The sequence below is a fragment of the Mobula hypostoma genome, chromosome 21 (genome assembly GCF_963921235.1).
Source record: "Mobula hypostoma chromosome 21, sMobHyp1.1, whole genome shotgun sequence".
In the NCBI taxonomy this organism is placed as follows: Eukaryota; Metazoa; Chordata; class Chondrichthyes; order Myliobatiformes; family Myliobatidae; genus Mobula; species Mobula hypostoma.
In genome coordinates, this window is record NC_086117.1 from 7,072,043 (window position 1) to 7,092,346 (window position 20,304).

The 20,304-nt window shown below is 43.6% G+C and overlaps 1 long non-coding RNA gene across 1 annotated transcript in view; it reads left to right on the forward strand.

Annotated features, from left to right (window-relative positions):
- LOC134359707 (uncharacterized) overlaps positions 1–17,624 on the forward strand; it is a 29,739-nt gene extending 12,115 nt beyond the window's left edge. Inside the window, exons 2-3 of the long non-coding RNA XR_010021181.1 lie at positions 14,502–14,532; positions 17,543–17,624. This is a non-coding gene — a long non-coding RNA (uncharacterized LOC134359707). The remainder of the gene's footprint in view (positions 1–14,501; positions 14,533–17,542) is intronic.
- Positions 17,625–20,304: the final 2,680 nt, after the last annotated feature.

The following is a 20,304-nucleotide window of genomic DNA, read 5'->3' on the forward strand; positions in this document are numbered from 1 at the left end:
GAATTAAATCTGTTTACCTCAAGCCTCAAGTGTAAAATAATGACTGGATTCAGGCTCTCTGGTATAGAAAACTACAATGATTGATGACGACAGAGTCATGAGCCATTGCATTGGTTAAGATCCAGAATTAGAATCTAGTTTATTATCACTGTCCTACATGATGTGACTTTTGTTGTTTTGCATCAGTGCAAAGACATAAATTACAAAAGAATGGGTTAGTTATCACAGACTGTTCAGAAACGTGATGGCGGAGGGGAAGAGGCTGTTTCTGAATCACTGAGTGTGCGTCTTCAGGCCCCTGGACTTGCTTCCCAATGATAAAGGTGTTTCCAACTTTGGGAGAGTCTAGGAGCAGAGTGCATAGCCTCAGAATTCAAGGGATTCCCTTTAAAACAGAGATGAGGAGGAATTTCTTGTCACCGTTTGCTCGAGGAGGACAGGACCCAATTGCAGAGGAAATGCAGGCTCTCAGGCACGGGAAGCACTGACAATGACTCGAGCCCAGGACGGCAGAGTCTCCATGAAGAGACAGAAACAAGATGTTGGACATAGGAACACCAAAGAGCCTCGGAGGAGTGACTGAGCAGCACTGCGAGACAAGTCATTCTCTTCCGCACCAAGGCACTGAACGAGAGTCCTCTTTAAATAATCATAGAATGCGGGAAACCCATGGCAGTCACAATTAACTTGAAATGATTAAACCGAAAGCACAAGGGCTTAACGGCTCTGGTTAAGATAACGATTAGTCAATTCAGGTACTTGAGAACCCTAGTAGCTCAACGTTCCACAGCGAGCCATAGAAGCCGTGGAGCTCGTGACATCCCTTTAGCAAGAGAGTGATGAATCTGTGGAATTCATTACCACATTACCACAGCTGTGGGCAAGTCACTGGCATATCTAAAGGAAAGATTAATAGATTCTTGATTAGTGAGGGTGTCAGAGATTACAGGAAGAATGGGGTTGAAAGGGTTAATAAATCAGCCACAATAAATGGCAGTGCCAACTCAATGGCCTAATTCTGCTCCTATGGTATAATAATAAGAAGAGGGCATGTCCTGGCTGGTATCAGGCTTAACTTGGCTTCATCACACTATTCCCCTAAGTACTAAGCTAACATTTCAGAACTATGAACTGAACTCTCTTATTGCACGTGCCATGACACCACATGTCTTTGCCAATGGTTGTGCACTGAATTCATCTCTGACCAAACTCTCAACAGGATTCATGTAGGTGCATAGGATTCCTCTGCTTCTAGTTCCAGAATAAATACCCTTTCCTGCCAATTTTATATTCTCTGTATTTTCTGTATTACCCATAGAAGCATCACCCACCCTGCTCCTGGACTGATTGTCGCACTCCCAACAGGGAGGAGGCTATGTAGCATCTATACCAGGGCCAACAGACTTAAAAACAGTTACTTTTCCCAAGCTGTAAGGTTGATCAACACCTCCACCCACTAACCCACTCCTCCACACACCAACCACCACTACTTTATCATTTCCCGTCAGTCACCTTACGTACAGACACTCCTGTGCCTAGTGTCACTTTATGGACATACAATCTATGTTGTAGGGTTGTTCACCAAGCCCGAAGTGTAGGTCGCATGCATTTCATCACCAGTCGAGGTGACATCATCAGTGCACAGTTGAGTGTTGTTTCTGCGGAGTGCTCATGGTTTATATTGGTCCAACTCATTATTCTGATTGGTCGAGCTGGCCACGAGTCTCCGCTGGGTCCCGGCTAACCAGATAGCTGAGTGATCTCCACTGGCCCGGATCCCTGGTTATCGGTCATTGTGAGTGTTGGTTCCCCAGGTGTCCCCACTCGCCCCTCGGTCCCAGTCCCACAGACATCGAGGTTTGTAAGTTGTGTCCAGATCAATATACTTGTTAATAGAGTCTTCCGTTGAGAACCAAGCTTCTAAGAAGTCTCTTGATTTCTTGCTTTTGCAACGAGTTAGACCAATGTAAACGTGAACACTTGGCAGAGCTTTAGAATATTAGAACATTAGAAAGTTTTTGACAAGAATAGGCCATTCGGCCCAACAAAGCTTGCCAATTTCATAATCATATGCTGTGTTGAAAATAACAATGGAGTTTAGATTTGAAAGACTCTAAGATATAACTCTCAACTACACAACTAGGTAGTGTGTTCCATGCATCTACAACTCACTGTGTAAAGAAATTCTTCCTGATGTTAGTCTGAAATCTCCTCTTAACCAGTCTCCACCTATGGTCCCATGCCTTCATTGATGGATTAATTTTGAAGAAGCAGCTGGCATCCACCTTACTTACACCCGTAATGATTTTGGACATTTCTATCGTGTTTCCTCTCATTCTATGTCTACTTGGGCTAAAAAAATTCAATTCTTTCAATCTTTCTTCATCGCTCATACCCTGCAGACCTGGAATGAGTCTAGTTACCCTTCTCTGGACTCTCTCCAGTGCCTTCACATCCCTCACACAATATGGAGAAATATGGAGACCAAGATTGTACACAGGCCCCACAAGTGCATTATACAGTTTAAGGAGAATGTCACTAGACTTGAACTCCACTCAGCGCATTATATAACCCAACGTTCTATTCGCCTTCCTAGTCACTTCTGTGCATTGTCTAGATTGATAGCGATGAGTCTACCAGGAGGTCCAAATCCTCAACCGTGCACTGACGATGTCACCTCAATTGGTGATGAATCATTTGCGATCTAGCTCCAGAGTCAGTGAACAACCCTACAAGCAAACAGTCAGACCAAGCTACCAATCTTCTCTGTCATATGACACAATCAATCTATATCTATAAGCTTTCGTATCCACTTATATTTATTGTGTTTTGTATTTTTATTGTGTTCTTTATCTCATTGTGTTATTTTGTGCTGGACCAGATCCAGAGTAACAATTATTTCAATCTCCTTTACACTTGTGCACAGGAAATGACATTAAGCAATCTTGAATCTTGAATCTGCAGTATATGAAACTAAAACAATATCAATCTGGTTTCAGCTGACCATAAATAAAGTGAAGATTTATCTGATCACAGAAAGTTATCATGTTCTAGGCTGAGGATAATCCATACCCAGTATAATTTCCGTCAACGTCATGTTGCTTTCGTCAGCAGTTCCCCTTGTAACTGACAAGCTACATACACACCAACAGCAAGCTGCAAAGCCTGGTCTGAACTGACAAGAGTCCCATCATTTCTTCTAATGTTGGCTCAATTTCATTAAGGATATACACAGTGACCACTTTATTAGGTACACCTGTACACCTGTTCATTAATCATCATCATCAGGTGCCATGCCCAGTTTGAGCTTTGACTGCCATGGCCCACACACTCTTGTTTCAGGTCAAGTGGATCAATTCATTGGTATTCATTTCCAGTTCTCTGGCTGCTGTCTCCATCATCATTTGTCTTTGTCTTCCTCTTGCTTTCTTCCCTTCAATCTTTCCCATAATTACCGTGCATTCTATCTCCTCTTTCCTAATCACATATCCAATGAAGTTACATTGCCTTTTCATGATCTCATACATTATTTCTCTTTTTGTGTTTGCTCTGTTCATGACATCCTTGTTAGATATTCATTTCGTCCATGATATTCTTTGCATCCTCCTCAAAAACCACATCTCTGCTGCTTCAATTCGTTTCTTCATGTTACTAGATATTGTCCAACATTCTGAGCCGCATAACATAACTGGACAAACGTAATATTTCAGTTCTCTGAGGCGGGTTGTCATGCCTAGTTTAGTATTGGTCAGTATACTCTTCAATCTCATAATGGTGTATTTTGCCATCCCTATTCTTCTTTTGATGTCCAAGTCGCACCTGCCATCTGATGTCACCCAGTTTCCGAAGTAGCAAAAATTCTGTACTTGTTTTATGTCTTCCCCATTAATTCTCAGCCTGCAGATAGGATTCTCCTTCTTTTTGGATATCACCATACATTCTGTCTTTTTACAATTGATAGATAGACCCATTTTTGCACTTTCTTCAACAGTTATATCAATTAAGTTTTGTAGTTCTTCCTCCATACTTGCAATTAACACAGTGTCATCCGCATATCTAAAATTATTGATGTTTTCACCGCTAACTTTGATTCCCAAGAGGTCTTTTATTTTTTGTAATATTGTTTCAATGTACACGTTAAATAAATCGGGGAGAAAACATACCCTTGTCTAACGCCTCTCTTGATTTTCGTAAACTGACTCACTTCTCCATCTATTCTTACAGTACAGATTTCTGATTAGGCAGAGGTCTTTTGAATCCAGATCTAGAGTTTTCTGTAATATTTCAAATAACTTATTGTGCTTCACTTTATCAAATGCTTTTGTGTAGCCGATAAAACAAACAAACAAATCTTTTTGCACTTGAACAGCTCGTTCTGATAGTATCCTTAACATCAATATTGTGTTTCTTGTACCTTTGTCTTTCACAAAACCACATCGTTCTTTGCCTATTTCAGCTTGTATCTTACTTTTAGCTCTTGTCGTCAAAATTCTTAGAAGTATCTTGGTGATATGACTCATTAAACTTATGGTCCCTTGTAATTCACATTCTATTGCTCCAGGTTTCTTAGGAAGAGTGATAAATACTGATTTTTTCATCTCTTCTAGTATTATTCCAATCCCATAAATGTCATTGATTAAATCAATAAATTTTTCAATTGCATAATCTTCAAGGGCAATAATTTGTTCTGTTACTAATTCATCAGGACCTGCTGCCTTTCCTTTCTTCATCTTACTTATTGCATTACCGACTTCAGATTTTAAAATATTTGGACCTACAATGTTTTTCTTAATTTCTGGTTTTTCGCCTCGATCGTCTTCAAACAATTCCTGAATATACTCAGTCCATCTGTTCATAATCTCATCTTTTTCCATGATAGTGGTACCGTCCTTTGCTTTCAAACATCCACCTGAAGAACAGAGGAGCGTCTTACCAGTGATATTCTTGATTTGTTGACGTAACCTTTTTGGATCAATAATAGGGATTCTTTCTATTTGCTCACATTCCTGGTTTAACCACTCTTCTTTTGCTTTTTGACATAAGCTTTTTACTTTTTTATCTAAGGATTTATATTCTATAGGAGTTTCTTTCTACCATCTCCTTTCTTCCATTAGATTTTTTATTTCATATGTCATCCATTTATTCTTTGTGCTTTTTTCTTTTTTAGGAATCACTGACTTTGCTGATTCTACCAAGGCATCCTTTAAAGAGTTATATTTCAGTTCTACATGATTGCTATCATCTTCAACAGATTCTATTTCTAGACTTTGAAATCTATTCCTTACTTCAATTGTAAATTTTTGTCTTAAGTTTTCTTCTTTAATTAATTGCAAGTAGTTAATTAATACAAAAATCTAATCAGCCAGTCATGTGACAGCAACTCATAAAAGCATGCAGACATGGTCAAGAGGTTCAGTTATTGTTCAGAATTGGAAGAAATTTGATCTAAATGACTTCAACCGTGGAATGATTGTTGGTGCCAGACGGGGTGGTTTGAGTATCTCAGAAACTGCTGATCTCCTGGGATTTCCATGCACAACAGTCTCCAGAGTTTACAGAGAATGGTGCAAGAAACAAAAAAATCCCGTGAGTGGCAGTTCTGTGAGCAAAAATGCCTTGTTAATGAGAGAGGTCAAAGGAGAATGGCCAGACTGGTTCAAACTGACAGGAAGGCGACATTAACTCAAAGAACCACACATTACAACAGTGGTGTGCAGAAGAGCATCTCTAAATGCACAACATGTTGAACCTTGAAGTGGATGGGCTACAGCAGCAGAAGACCGCGAACTTACACTCAGGGTATGTATTACCCCGTCCGAAAGATACGTAACGTATTTTCCCTCCACTCATCAGAAATGGTCCTGTCTTCATCTTCCTTCCTTCTCAAAGTTCAAAGTAAATTTACTATCAAAGTACATATATGAGATTCATTTTCTTGTGGGTATTCACAGTAGAACGAAGAAATACAATAGAATCGACGAAAAACTACACACAAACAAACTTTCTCTCTTTTTCTATTCCCTATTCTGGTTTCCCTCTCATGCCATCCCTTCTCCTCGCCTGCCCATTACCACCCTCTGGTTCCCCACTCCTTCCCTTTCTCCCATGGTCCAAAGTCCTTTCCTATCAGATTTCTTCTTTGTTACCAAATAAGGTGTGAGCTGTTACGAATCTATCAGGCAGAATTTCGCGAACAATATACATCAAAGTTGCTGGTGAACGCAGCAGGCCAGGCAGCATCTATAGGAAGAGGTACAGTCGACGTTTCAGGCCAAGACCCTTCGTCAGGACTAACTGAAGGAAGACTCCTTCAGTTAGTCCTGACGAAGGGTCTTGGCCTGAAACGTCGACTGTACCTCTTCCTACAGATGCTGCCTGGCCTGCTGCGTTCACCAGCAACATTGATGTGTGTTGCTTGAATTTCCAGCATCTGCAGAATTCCTGTTGTTTGAGAATTTGGCGAACGTTAGTCCCATTGTCAGATGAAATCCTCACAACAGCATGGAAAGTGGCCGTTCGGCCTTTGCGCCTTGTGATGGTGTTTATGTTCATGAGCCACTTCCAGCTTCCCTCGACCATCTCCAGCAGCTTTGTGTTTTACCTCAAAGTTTTAAGCTCTGGTCTACTAGAAAGTAGTGTTCATGGCTTCATGGACCATTCAGAAATCTGATGGAAGAGGGGAAGAAGCTGTTCCTGAAACGTTGAGTGTGTGTCTTCAGGCTCCTCCCCCTCAATGGTAGTAATGAGAAGAGGGCATGTCCCAGAAGGTGAGGATCCTTAATGATCGATGCCATCTTCTTGAAGCACCACCCCTACAGGATCAAAGTTGAAGGTAAATTTATTATCAGAGTACGTATATGTCACCATATACTATCTGAGATTCTCTTTCTTCCAGGCATTCACAGTAGAACAAAGAAATACAGGAGAATCAATGGAAAACTATAGTGCAAAAGAAGACAAACTGTGCAAATATAAAAAGACAAATAATAATAAGTAAGTAAATAAAAATGCTGTGAGCGTAAGCAGTAGAGTACTTGAAGTGAGTCTATAGGTTGTGGAATCAGACCCGTGTCGAGGTGAGTGAAGTTATCCACACTGGTTCAGGAGCCCAATGGCTGAAAGGTAATCATTGTTCTTGAACCTGGTGGTGTGGGAACTAAGGCTCCTGTACCTCCTTCCCAATGGCAGCTGCAAGAAGAGAGTACAGCCCAGATGGTGGGTGTCCTCAATGTTGAGGAGGTTTGTGCCCCTGATGCACCTGGCTGAGACTATAACCCTCGGCATTCCCTTGCAATCCTGTGGACCGGAGTCTCCACACCAGCATGTGACACAACTCAGCCTGCTGAGCTGGGTTCAGCCTTGTTACATTTATACAATCTTTTTCCCGTTTATTTTTGGCTGCTTTTTCTGTGTTTTGCACGTTACTGGCCATAAACCATTGGCACACAAAACAAATCTCTACGAAGATAATGTAGCTCTGCAGTAATTATTCACCAGTATCATATGAAACTTTCTTTTAAAACCAACTGAATTTCAAGAAAAGTTAAAAGCCTGGAACTGGTTTTACAATCTGTAAACAGACTTCACGTTTGAGGATTCATGTAAAATGTATGACTTTGGTATAGAAAATTTGAGGGGTATAGATAGAGTATATATAGAGATATATAGATAGAGGGGTACTGTATATATAGATAGGTAGGGAAAAGCAAACTTTTTCCACTGAGGTTGGGTGGGTCTACAACAGGAGGTCATAGGTTAAGGGTGAAATGTGAAAAGTTTAAGGGGAAACTTCTTGACTCTGAGGGCAGTGAGAGTGTGGAACAAACAGCTAGTTTCAACACTTGAGAGGAGTTTGCATGGATGGTAGAGGAACGGAGGATATGGTCCCAGTGCAGGTCAGTGGGAGTAGGCAGTTTAAATGGTTCGGCATGGACTAGATGGGCAGAAGATCTTGTTTTTATGCTGCACTTTTCTATGACTCTGTGACTAAATAACTCTAATGAGAAATATCCAAAATTAGATCCAGGAGAGACTAAGACTCAAATCTGTCGGCTTGAGTATTTTTTTTGTGGAAACATGAATCCTGGACTTGTCCAAAGCTTCAGAATAGATGGGTGCAAATATATTATTGAGCTCCTGCTTGGAGTTTTAATTCTGCTGTAGCAGGCACTGCACTAAACTCTGCTTGTTACTGCTGTAAAGAAACCAAATATCATCCACATCAGATCTGCCAGCCAGACGAGGATGGGTTTCAGCACTCTTGAGATAAGTGAAAATAAAATGCCAGGGTGACCTCAAATCTGGTAACTGTAATTTGAAGCAGTTGGAGTCAGGGTCAACACGCTTGTCTATTACCTTCCAATCGCTTGTTCCTTTTGTCCCCCAGTCACAGTATAATGGTTCCTCAAGCTTGTTATAGCTGGAGAAGGTAATGGGGATAAGCTCCCACTACCTACTAAATGCCCCTAATGGCGTGTGTTTCGAATAGCCTCTGACAGCCAAGTCCAGCTCCTGGCCTCCACATGTGGCCCAGCTACTGAGCCCGGGGGAACTGTTTCTACTGATTGGAGAAGGGGCAAAGGCGGGCTACTGGCACCTTAAAACCAGTCGCTTCAGGCAAATGGGACTTGTGAGCTGTGGTTGGCAGCTCATCCAGGAGAAGGAAAACTCTGATCTCAAACCCCTGCTCCTTTGCGGCTGTACCCACTTGTGGACAAGGCCTCAGGAGTAAACCTCGAGGGAAAATCCGGAGCTGGAGTCCCTAAGGCAGACCTACGTTGAGTTCTACAGTGACTGGCAACTCCTGTGACGCTGCTGGTGCCGAATTCTATCGGCCTCTGCTGTTCCTTTGGGTTCATCAGATGCGTAGGCAGGGGGAGCCTGCTCCCTGGGCAACAGCTTGCTCTCCATTTCATACTGCCCTGGCTTGCCTATGACAGCTAAGCACAATATCCAGGGTTGACCCTGACCAACGGAGGGCGTCCTGTTTGTCAGCAGAATTGTTAAATGAAATAATTGCTCCTCCGATATCAAAAGATTCACAAGTTCTCCTTCTTCAGCTGTCTCAGGAGAGAGCAGAAATCAGTTCCTCAGCCCTAATGATGATATACCGGCTTGAAAGATCAACTGTTTATTCCTCTCCATAGATGCTGCCTGACCTGCTGAGTTCCTCCAGCTTTTAGTGTGTGTGGCTCGAGATTTCCAGTATCTGCAGAATCTCTTGTGTTTGTGTATTTCACTGGCAGCTGCCCTTAATTCTGGGTTCCAGGAGCAAAGTGCTTCCTTGCTGCATAAAACAGGCCCTTTGGTCCATCTTGCTCATGCCAGCAATGCTGTCCTTCCCAGCCGCTCCTGTTTGGCCCATACCTATCTGTGTACCTGCTCAGGTGCCTTTTAAATGCTGTTATTGTACTGTCCTACAGCTCATTCCATGTCTGAGAACCTGCAGAATTTCCTGAGTTTGTTCCATGTACCCACTATCCTCTGTGTGGAAAAATAGCAGGGAAGTCCCAGACTAGGGGGCACGATGGAATTGTGACAGGTTTTACATGAGGCAGGCAGGGAATTTATTTCTGGACAAGTGATGTGGCTCAGCCCCTGCCTGTGGTTCACATCATCCGGCAGCAGAGGGAGCCGCTGATCTCCTCTCAGCACCTCTGCTGACGGAGATCAGCTTTGAACAAACAAGCACCATCCAACGTTGTGCCTCACCGGCCTCTCCCCATGACAGCTCAGGGGCGAGACTGCATCCCCTAGCTATCCACGTGGAAATCTGAACCACGGCCTGCCTCAGAAGCTCAAGGAATTATGTGGTGCCCACTGGAAGCTGTTCAAACCACTTCCAGGTTTTGAGAATCTCTTGTGACATCAAAGAGTGGTACAATACAGGCCATTCAGCCCATTATAGGGATGGTACAGTATAGAATGAGCCAATTCGGCTTACCATTATTACAGTAAAGAAAGAGGCTAATCAGCCTATCATAGGCATAATACAGTAGTGAAAGAGCCCATTAAGTGCATTGAAGGAATAGTACAATACAGAAGAAGGCCCTTTGGCCCATCATAAGTATAGTACAGAAGGAGTCCATTGAGCCCATCATAGGAATAGTACAATAGAAAGGAGACGCTTTGGCCCATCATGTATTGTACAGTACAGAAGGAGGCCATTAACCCTATTGTAAGAATAGTACAGCTCTGCCATAGACAGACCCAAGCCCTGCTGCAAAAGGAGGCGGGGGTTGGACATGGAGCTACCACCCCCATCCCGTAAAAACCCAGAGCTACTGAAATAGCAACAGAAACCCCAAAGCCCTCGTATCAAGGGAGAGGAAGCATCTTCAAAGATGGGCTACACCTAAGGACAACATGAAAGATGGGCCCAGGGCAGAGGGCTCTGGTGAGCTGCTGTCAGCAGCCTTTGCCCCAGTAGGGAGATGGGCTCGAGAAGGAGAAGAGGAATAGAGCAGTACGTAAGAAAGCCTTTCACTCCTCAAGCAAGAATCGAGCTTATTATGACCATCTTATGGGACATGTAAGTTGTTGTTTTGTGGCAGCAAAGTCATAAAAATTACTATAAGTTACTATGTAAGTGCATAGTGAAAAACAAAAGAATAGTGAGGGTAGTGTTCACGGACCACACAGAAATCTTATAGCAGAAGGGAAGAAACTGTTCCTAAAATATCGAGTGTGAGTCTTCAGGCTCCTGTACCTCCTCTCTGATGGTGGCAATGAGAAGAGGGCATGGCCTGGGTGGTGGGGGTCCTTAATGATTGATGCCACCTTCCTGAGGCACGACCTTTTGAAGATGTCCTTGGTGGTGGGGAGGGTTGTTCCAGTGATGGAGCGGGCTGAGTTTATACCCCTCTGCAGCTTCTTTTGACCCTGTACATTGACCCCTCCAGAACCAAGTCTGATGCAACCAGTCAGCATGTTCTCTACTGTACACTAGATCTTTGCGAGCTCAGTCACAGTTCCTCACTCCATGGGAACTCACAGCTGAGAGCTAAAGCTCCATTGGACACCTCCCCACACAGTTGTTCCCAGTGCGAGGAAACCTGTGCCTTCAGAACGTGGAGCAGTTATGTTTACCTTTACTGCACCTTCTCCTGAACGGTGACTACAATCCCCGCCCGCGTTTACAAATGGTAGATAATTCATGAAGCTCGTGGCTCCTAATGGTCAACATCAAGACACAACTCACGGCTGCTCCTAACTTCTCCGTTTACTATGAGTGTGACCAAAGAAGTAAAATCCCTCTCCGGAGTGTATCCATAGGACACAGGAGCAGAGTTAGGTCACTTGGCCATTTCAGTCTACTCTGCCATTCCATCATGGCTGATTTAATTTCCCTCTCAATCCCATTCTCCCCATGACTTTTCATGCCGACTAATCAAGAACCTATCAACATTCTGCTTTAAGTATACCCAACGACTTGGCCTCCACAGCCATCTGTAGCAATGAATTCCACAGATTCACCATCCTCTAACTAAAGAAATTCTTCCTCATCTCTGTTCTAAAGGGTGTGCCTTCTGATCCTAGACTCCCTACTATTAGAAACATCTACTCTATCTAGGCCTTTCAATATTTGATAGGTTTCAATGAGATCCCTCCCTCATTCATCTAAACTCCAGGGAGTACAGACCCAGAGCCATCAAATACTCCTCATACATTAACCCTTTCATTCCCCAAGATCATTCTCATAAACTTCCTCTAGACCCTTCCCAATGGCAGCAAATACTTTGTTAGGTATTGTGCACAAAACTGCTCTGAACACTCCAAATGTAGTCTAACCAATGCCTTATAAAGCCTCAGTATTACATTCTTGTTTATATACTCTAGTCCTATGTAAAAACCTGCAAAATAAGGATCTCCAGGGAGTGGATTTTTGAAGTGTAGACCATGTGCATGACCTTGTTTTATAGCAGCAATTTTCCTGTTATTTTGTTTAATCTGCTCAGAGGGTTTGCCTGCACACACTGTTCTCTTCACAGAAGAGTATCATGTCTCCATAGTGTTTATTGGAGAAGAAATCTGTAATGAATTCCTTGGGCCTGTGCTGTGTCCAAGGTTTTTAAAGCATCTGAAATGGTTTATTGTTCTTTAATGAGAGTAGTTAATTGTTTAAAGTCCCTGTGTTTTTCTCGAGTGACTCACTCTTTGTAATGCGATCTCCTGGTGCTTTCTGTTTAAGCTTGTTAAGTTTATTTTGATAGGCTATTATTTAAATGCTTGCCCAATTGGCACTAATCGTTGGGTCCTAGTTTTGACAGTGTTACTTTTCATGGCGTCACTCAGCTGAGTCACCGATGTTCTTTTAGAATCATAAATAAACTCTCATCACTGGTTCTACCTCAACACCTCTATGCTCACTTTGACCATTAAAACATGGAGGAACCATCACGAACTCTCACATCCCCAGATGATCCGATGATTTCAGTTTCTAAGGTCCACCACCGAGGACATGAAAGAAGAAAGGAGGTACAGGAGCATCAAGACTCACCCCACCAGCTTCAGGAATAGTTATGACTCCTCAACCATCAGCTTCTAAACCAAAGGAGATAACTTCACTTGCCCCACCATTGAAGTGTTCCCACAACCAGTGGATTCACTTTCAAGGATTCTTCATCTCATGTTCTCACTATATATTACTTATTTATTTATTATTATTATTATTATTATTATTTCTTTCTTTTTGTATTTGCACAACCTGCACTCTGGTTGACCACCCAAGCTAGGCAGTCTTTCACTGATTCCATTATGGTTATTATTCTAAAGATTTATTGAGTATGCCCACAAGAAAACGAATTTCAGCATTGTACGTGGTGACATATATGTACTTTAGTAATAATAAATTTACTTCCAACTTTGAACATCAAAAGTCTGTCTCTCCTCTGCACTTGCCTTCCGATATTGACAGCATCCATTGTGACAAAGTCTTACCTGTGAACCTTCTTAGCATCTCCTAAGCCAGCAGAGGCTGACATCTCACCACCTTTAGGGTCACGAGGAAAATCTATGGTTCTAGCCTCCCACTGGAGAACAGCCATGAGCTTGCAACTACTATAGGAAAGTAGGCAGAGATGAGGGACACGAGTGACTGCGGGACCTGGAATCTAGAGCAATGGGAAATATACTGGAAGACCTCAGGGGGCACACTTGAAAGACAGGCATGGCTGGGGTCCTTGTGGGTGCCCACGGCTGCACTTATGATTCGCAGAGTGTGAGAGGAGTCAAAAGAGATGTTGTTCAGGTTAAATACAAGTTTAGCTAAGTGGATAGGAGTGTTGGTAAAGGGAAACTGGATGGATCCTTGTCGTAGAAAGAAATAGAGAGAGGAACTTAAGATCTTCCTCACAGACGATGGGAGTCGATAAAGACTTTTAAAGACAGGCATATCCAGCCTTGTCTCTCTCTCACCAGCTCACGGGGAAATACCCTCTCTATTTCCATAATCGACAGAGGCAAATAACACTCAGTGATAGGGTTTATGAGAAATCTAACAAAATGTGTTAGCAATGGTCAGCAGCTCAGGCAACATCAGTAGTGTGAAATATAAGTCCTCTCCAGATTACAGACGCCCCAATTATAGACACCCATGCATACCACAAACTCCTAAACATATATTAAGTTCAAATAAGAACCTGTCTTGAAAGCCTGTTTCAATGTAACTTCCCATTCAGTAATTATTTCTGACTAACATGTAACCTATTTCATCACAGGAGACCACTTAAGAGAGTTACTTTGGAAACAGACAAGCAATTGCTTTTATTGATATTGTGCAATAACACTCTATTAAATAATGTAACATCCACTGATACTTCAAGTGAATGATGGAGGTGGATAAACACTTAAAGACAGGCATAAACATCCTTGTCTCCCATTCACCAGCTCACAGGGAAATGCCCTCTCCAATTCCATGATCAACAGAGGTAAATAACGCCCAGTGAAGAATTCTAAGTAAAAGTGTTAGCAATTGTCAGCAGGTCAGGCAGCGCCTGTAGTGTGAAGTATAAGCTCTCTCTGCACTACTGACACTCATGCATGCCAACAAACTCCCAAAAATATTGTTGAATTCAAACAAGAACTCTATTGCACAATGCAGCAAGCACCTCAAGCCCATCGAAACCAATCATTGAGCATGGGATGGTCCAGTTCTGTACCATCGTAACTAGGCAAGGAGAGAAAGTAAATAGCTGTTCATGTTAACTGGCTCTCATCAAAACCATTCATTACAATATTGTGTTGGTATGGTCACTGTACAACATGATCTTGTGTATTTTCCAACTCATCAACAAAATTAACCTACAGATGACTGTGAAAACAGAACCTGTTCTTAACCTGGGACACCCTGTATGGAGTTATGTGTTTTTGCTTTATATGAATTTTGTTTAACTTACCAAAACAGTTGCAATTTGAATGACATAATGTGTAAGGTGGGAGGAACTATGTTACTTATTGGGTTATGTAGGTTGCTTTTCACTCTACCAACTCTTCTCTTTTAGGAGATCGAGCTGATAGCATTCAGAGTGTCAGGTACGTGTTCAGACTGTCAGGTACGTGTTCAGAGTGTCACCTGCTCAGAATATCTGGTACGTATTCAAAGTGTTACATGTTCAGAGTGTCAGATATGTGTTCAGACTGTCAGGTACGTGTTCAGAGTGTCACCTGTTCAGAATATCTGGTATGTGTTCAGGTACAGTGACAGTGATGGTAGTTCAGAGTGTCAGGTGTGTATGTATTCAGATAGAATGTGCTCTGACCAGCGACCAGACCAGACATCAGAAGTTTGAGTGGAGGGAACTTCACTCACGTCCACTGTCCAAATAGAAAAAGGCAGCGGTGGATATCAGAAGCGTAATGGAGTTCTGACCAGTGACCAATCCACATTTGGAATTGATTAGCAAGGGCAAGTTAAAGGCAGGCAGGAACAAACACTGTGGTCATCATCTGAGTGGACAGGGTTAGAGTGGTGATCCTGAGGCTTTAACTCTTCAAGGCTTCAGTGAGAGAATGCAAAAAAAAAAAGAAAAGCTCTAGGTAAAGTTTTCTTCTTCCCTTCTTTGTATCTCTCAGCTAGGACAGTAGGGATGCCAGGCAGGGTAGTTAAATGCTCCTCTAGTGGGATGAAGGAGGCAAGGAATCCTCCGCTGTCCCTGGCGACTACAACTGTGAGAAGTGCACCAAGCTGCAGCTTCGAACAATCTGTGTTAAGGTGTTGGAGTTGGAACTGGATGAACTCCAGATCATTCGGGGGGGCTGAGGGGGTGATAGGTAGGACATATAGAGAGGTAGTTACATCCAAGCTGCAGGATACAGGAAACTGGGTGACAGTCAGGAAGGGGAAAGGGGTTAAGGAGCCAGTGCAGAGTAGTCATCCCCCTCAACAACAGGTATATCACTTTGGATAGTGTTGGGGAGAGGGGGGAAGGTTGACCTAGCAGAGGAAAGTCGCAATGGTCACATCTCTTGCAGTGAGTCTGGCTCTGTGACTCAGAAGGGAAGGGGGAGAAAAGGCACCCTGTGGTGATAGGGGACTCGTTAAGTAGGGGGACAGACAGGAGGTTCTGTGGGCGAGATCAAGATTCCTGGATGATATATAGCCTCCAGGGTGCCAGGGTCCAGGATATCTCGGATCGAGTCCTCTTTAGGATGAGGGTGAACAGCCAGAGGTCATGGTCCATGTATGTACCGATGACATAGGTAGGATGAGTGGTGAGGTTCTGCATAGGGAGTTCATGGATTTAGGTGCAAAGTTGAATGACAGGACCTCCAGGGTTGTGATCTCAGGATTGCTACCCATGCCACGTGCCAATGAGGCCAGAACTAGGAAACTTAACACAGTTAAATGACTAAGAAGTTGGTGTAGGAGGGATGGCTAAGGATTTTTGGTTCATTGGGTTCTCTTCCAGGGAAGGTGGGACCTGTACAGAAAGGACGGCTTTCTCCTGAACTGAAGGGCCACTATTACCCTAGTGGGAAGGTTTGTTACTGTGACACGGTGGGGTTTAAACTGGAGTTGCAGGGGGATGGGAACCAGTGCCAGAACAGATCGTGGAGAGGTTGTGGAGGCAGATGTTGGTAAGGCATCAGACACAGTCAGGAATCAAAAGGTTGAGCACGGTGTGACTCGTGTCCTGAGCTGCGTATATTTCAATGCGTGAAGAATCATAGGAAAGGTGAACGAGCTCAGGGTATGGATCAAAGCCTGGACATTGTAGCCATTAGTGAGACTTGGTTGCAGGAGGGGCAGGACTGGCAGCTCAATATTCTGCAGTTCTGTTGTTTTAGATGTGACGGGGGGAGAGATTAAAGGAGGGGGGTAGCATTACTAGTCAGGGAAAACAGCATGGCAGTACTCCATCAGTTCAGACTGAAGAACCGGACTAGAGAATTGTTATGGATGGAACTGAGAAATAAGAAAGGTATAACCACATTAAAGGGGCTATATTACAGACCACCCAACAGTCCAAGGAATTTAGAGGAACAAATTTGTAAAGATATCACAGACTGTTGCAAGAAACACAAGGTTGTGTTAGTAAGTGATTTTAAATTACCATATATTGACGGAGAATCCAAACTGTAAAAGGTCTAGATGGGATAGAGTTTGTCAAATGTGTTCAGCAAAGTTTCCTTCATCGGCGCATAGAAGTCCCAACGTGCAGTACTGAATCAGCTATTAAGGAATGAGACAGGGCAAGTGACAGAGGTTTGTGTAGGGGAACACTTGCGCAGGGGATCGCTTTGCATCCAGTGACCACAGTGCCATTAGTTTCCGAGTAAATATGGAAAAAGACAGGTCTGGCCCCAGCTTGAAATTCTAAATTGGAAAAAGGCCAATTTTGATGGTATCAGAATTGACCTGGCAAGTGTAGATTGGGATAAACTGTTTTCTGGCAAAGATGTACTTGGAAAGTTGGAGACCTTCAAATATGAAACTTTGAGAGGACAAAGCTTGTATGTACCTGTCAGAATAAAAGGCAAAGATAACGAGTGTAGGGTACCATGGTTTTAAAGAGACATTGAGGCCCTGGTTAAGAGAAAAAAGGAGGTACATTACAGGTACAGTCAAGTAGGAACAAATGAGGTGCTCATGGAGTGCAACCAGAGGTCATGGGTTAAGGGTGAAAGGTGAGAAGTTTAAGGGGAACATGAAGGGAAATTTCTTCACTCAGAGGGTCATGAGTGTGTGGAATGAACTGTCAGCACAAGTGGGGCATGTTCTGGTGCAGGTCGATGGAAGTAGACAGTTTAAATGGTTTTGGCATGGACTAGATGAACTGAAGGGCCTGTTTTTGTATTGTACTTCTCTATGATTTTATGACTCTATGAGAACATGAGCTGTACAGTCCTTGTAGGTCTCGGCCTGAAACATCGACTGCTTATTTCTTTCCATTGATGCTGCCTATGTTGCTCTGGGTTTGCAGCATCTATTGTATCGTGATAAATAGCCACCAGTTTGAACCAGCAGAATGGCCTAGTCTTGTTGTTTACATTCTTATTACATGCACACAGTGTCCAGATCCTTCCTTGTATTAATTTGCAGGGTTGTGAAGCATCAAGGCAGCCGTTCCAGCCGATGGAATCACAGACTCAGTGAGAGGCTCTGAAGTCAAGACATGTAAAATGACCAAAGGACCATTTGTCGGAGTTGGACTGACAAACGAAGGACTGTGCATGGCCTCCTGGTATTCCTGGAACGGACTGTAAGCCTCAGCCTCCTCCGCTGCTGACAGAGTTCGGGAGGACGCCAATCACTGACTACTTAAATAAATGAATATCATTTATCATTTAGCTACAGATGATGCAAATCCAAAATAAAACCAGAAAAGGCTGGAAACACTCAGCAGGTCAGACAGTACCTGAATGAAACAGGGTGGGTGAGCATTTCAAGTCAAAGACCTCTGGTCAGTTCCAGTCTTTAATCTGAAATATTAACCCTCCGCAGATGTTGCCTGACTGGCTGAGTATTACCAGCATTTTCTGTATTTATTTCAAACCCAATAGGTACCTTGTTTCTCAATGAATTAAAAGTTGAGCCATATAATGAAATAATTTCCCCCTCCCTTTTCCCCACATGGCCAAGTGGTTAGGGCGTTGGACTAGCGATCTGAAGGTCGTGGGTTCGAGCCTCAGCCGAGGCAGTGTGTGTTGTGTGGCCTTGAGCAAGGCATTTTACCACGCAATGCTCCAGTCTACCCAGCTGAGAATGGGTACCGGCAAAAATGCTGGGGGTTAACCTCGCAATAGACTGGCGTCCTATCTGGGGGGCAGTCTCGTACTCTCAGTCACTTCATGCCATGGAAACCGGTGGGCTACAAGGCTTGTGACAGACTTTAATCTTAATCACCTGCCTGTCACCTCCCTCTGGTACCCGCCTCCCATTTCCCTTTCCTTTCTCCCTTTCTCCCACTGCCACTCTCTACTCCTAACAGATTCCTTCTTTTTCAGTCCTTTACCATTTCCGCCTATCACACCCCCAGCTCCTAACTTCATCGCCCACCCCCAGCCATCTTCCCCTCGCCTGGTGTCACCTATCACCTGCCAGCACGTACTCCTTCCCTTCCCCTCTCCACCCACCACCTTATTCTGGTTTCTTCCCTCTTCCTTTCCAGTCCTGATAAAGGGTCTCAGCCTGAAAAGTCGACAGTTTATTCCTCTCCATAGATGCTGCCTGATCTGCTGGGTTCCTCCAGCGCTTGGTGTTTGTTACCCTGAATTTCCAGCATCTGCAAGATCTCTTGTGTTTATTCATGAATCTAGTGCAGGGGTTCTCAAAATCTTTTGTACGCCAGTGAACTTCGCCATTGACCGAGGGGTCCATGCACCCCAAGTTTGGAAGCCCTGCTGTAATAAACTGTGCCTCAGGAGAGGAATATCTATGATACCTCTCTCCAGTTGGGGAAGGAGTTACTGGGAAAAATTCAAACACATAACTGATGTGAGATCCGGCTTCCCAAGCATAATGGACCTGGTGCAAAGTATGGATTTCACACCCACACTGGTCACTATGCATTGATCTAGTGAAATGATAGGGAAGGTTTGCTCAGTGTATAAAACTCCAGTCGCGCTACCGGGTACATTTTGGGATGTGACTGCACTGGAAGAGGTACAGGGGGAGCTTACCAATGTTAGAGAATAGTGGTGAGAGATTGGCTAGTCAACCAGAGATTCTGCAGATGCCAGAAATCTGGGGCAACACACAAAATGCTGGAGGAACTCAGTGGCTCAGGAAGACAGCCTTATTCAGGTCATCTCCCCTCTTTCCATCCTGTCCAGATTTTTTTTAAAGATACAGCACGGTAACGGGCCCTTCCGGCCCAAGGAGCCCACGCCGCCCCGTTACACCCATGTGACCAATTAACCTACTAACCCGTACGTCTTTGGGAGGTGGAAGGAAACCAGAGCACCCGGAGGAAACCCACGTGGCCACAGCCAGCGGCAGGACTTGAACCCAGGTTGCTAGCGCTGTAATAGCATTACGCTAACCGCTACGCTCTTGCGCCACCCAAGACGAAGGGTCTCAGCCCGAAACGTCAGCTGTCCATTTTCCTCCACAGATGGGCGGCAAAATAGCATAGTAGTTAGCACAATGCTTTACAGCAACAGCCACACGGGTTCAAATCCCGCTGCTGTCTGTAAGAAGTTTGTGTGTTCTCCCTGCGACCACATGCATTCTCCATGCACTCTGGTTTGCCCCCACAGTCCAAAGATGAACTGGTTGGTCCATTAATTGGCATTGTAATTAGGCCAGTATGAAACTGGGGATTGCTGGGCCTATTCTGCATTGTATCTCAATAAATAAATAAACTTTTACGGAGTTGTTGCCTGACCCACTGTGTTCCTCCGGTGTTTTTTGTGCAGTGTGAGATTGGCCAGGCTGAGCTTGTTTGGAGAGTTTACTGGGAGAGCTGAAAATGATGGGAAGACATTCAGTAGGGAATGTAGATTTAAGGTAATTAATAGAGATTATTAAGAAGTTAAGAAAGTGTTTTTCACACTGAGTATGGTAGAGGTCTGGAATCAGTGAGACAGCCATGGAGGCATAAATCTTTCACTCATTTGATTACTGTTACCTACAAATCGCCAGACCTAAAATGGGAAATACAAGAAAATTCTGCAGACGCAGGAAATCCAGAGTAGCACACACAAAATGCTGGAGAAACTCAGCAGGTCAGGCAGTGTCTATGGAAATGAATAAACAGTCAACATTTTGTTGGGTCACAACCCCTCATCTGGACTGGAAAGGAAGGGAGAAGACACTACAATAAAAAGGTGGGGGGAGGGGAAGGAGGTTGCTAGAATGTG